At 37.6% G+C, this 1937-nt stretch overlaps 1 long non-coding RNA gene across 1 annotated transcript in view; it reads left to right on the top strand.

The window, feature by feature from the left end:
- Positions 1 to 1937, top strand: part of LOC131529239 (uncharacterized) — a 24072-nt gene extending 22135 nt beyond the window's left edge. Inside the window, exon 7 of the long non-coding RNA XR_009268030.1 lies at positions 1190 to 1937. This is a non-coding gene — a long non-coding RNA (uncharacterized LOC131529239). The remainder of the gene's footprint in view (positions 1 to 1189) is intronic.

Raw genomic sequence — 1937 nt, 5'->3', positions numbered from 1 at the left:
CTGGAATTTAATCCTAATTAGTTAAGCGGCTGCTCAAGGTTTGAACATTGCACCATTTATTAAGAGGTCAATTTATTATTTGTTAAGAAGGCTTTATGAAATGAAAGGGCTATTTTTCAAATCGCTCCGCCCTTTAACCGTGTCGTGCTGTTTGCTGTAGTCATTATGAATTCACTTTGATTTCAATCCCACAATAATATGGTCACTAATGGCTCTGATATTGATGCTAATTGTAAGAGTCAATATTGAGGCGCAGCGGGAAACCTCAGTCGGGTCAGGTCTGTGCTGCCATCCTACACATGCTGCTGATTTCTTTCTTTATTTGCATTTATTTTGCACAGTTTTTAAATACCTGAATTAAGTCTACATCATTTATTTTTCCTTTTATATTTTTAAGGGGGAAAAAACACAACAGGCGGTTTAAATCAACTGCAGCCAATTAACTAAAAAAATAATGCATTTTTATGTAGCTAAATTAATACATTTAGAAAGCATGCCTGCTTTAGCAGATCTTACAGGCCTTTTGCATTTATTGCGTTGCGTGCATTTTTAAATTGCAAGTAACTAAGCATATAAGCTTGCTCTTTGTGGACTATAAATGTCCAATTAAAACCTAAAATACTTTTTGTATTGCAAAGTGGCTATTATTATTATTAATTAACTAGATTTTTACCATTTTATAAATTTTTATTATCATTTTATATTATTTCATATTTATTATTTATGAAATGCTTTTTTATTGTAAACAGATTGAGTTTGGAGAAAGGCATTATATGAACAAAAAATTATTTGTATTATTATTATTATCATTAATAATAATATTATTATAATAGCATTTTAGGTTTTAATTTGGAGCCCCAAAACATTTGTAGTCCATGAGGAGCAGGCTTAGGTGTTTTATTACAATTTACTTGCAACTATTATTATTATTATTTTACAATTGTATTAATTTGTTATTATTTTATTTTATATTTATTTACTATTTTATTTGTAAAATTTTATATTCTCCAAAGAACCATAAAGCAACTTCAAAATGCTATACAGCGAAAAATGGTTAAAGAAGCTTTTTTTAAGTATAAGAGTGTGAAGCAAAAAAATGCATATGTCTGATCATATTTTGTGTTTACAGCAGGTTATGTTTGGACACACACTCTCTCTCTCTCTCTCTCTCTCACACACACACATTTAGGGTACCAGTCCCTGGGTCCCCGTCCCCCATCCGTACACAACGTCCTTCGGCTCTCGCAGGCGCATCATGTGCCGCCGGAGCGGACAGATGAAGAAGAGGATATTAAGTGACTCTATCTAACATCCAGGACACAATGGCGGTGATTGATGGAGGACAAAGTGGGAACAGCAGGACGGAGGATGGGAGGGGGGCGTCCGTTGGGGGTCTCTGTCGAGAGCTGGTGCGCCGTCCCCGTCCACCGTGTTTACTCACTGATGCTCTCGACAAGACAGCCATTGACACTCGGATGGATGAGTCCCGATCCGCCGCGCGGAGCCAGAGGTTAGCAGGGCTGGAATATAGAGCTCCTCCACGACACGCTCTCTTCACCTAATCTTCCGGCAAAATATTTATCATTATCAATTGGGGCCTGCTCTCTGACATTAGAATAGCACGTATGGATAAACCCCCGGAGAATTATCGATCCGCCCGGCAGCAGCTTACACAGGCGACCGTCAAAGACTCGGGGTCATGCGGGACAATAAGAATAAAAGCATGGTATATCCAGCCCTCCGCTCGGGTTTATTAAGTAAAACAATGAACCAAATCACACCGGCATGACACAGACAACCCACTAAATCCCACATATGCTTCTGAAGGACCCCAGCGCTGCACATTTTGCTTATTTACACACTGATTTACTGGTTAAAAGTTTGAAATAATTACAATTTTTTTAATGAAACATGACCAAGATGACTGTGATGCTTAC

Source organism: Onychostoma macrolepis, chromosome 21 (assembly GCF_012432095.1).
Source record: "Onychostoma macrolepis isolate SWU-2019 chromosome 21, ASM1243209v1, whole genome shotgun sequence".
Lineage (NCBI taxonomy): Eukaryota > Metazoa > Chordata > Actinopteri > Cypriniformes > Cyprinidae > Onychostoma > Onychostoma macrolepis.
This window is presented reverse-complemented; position numbering and strand designations above follow the sequence as displayed.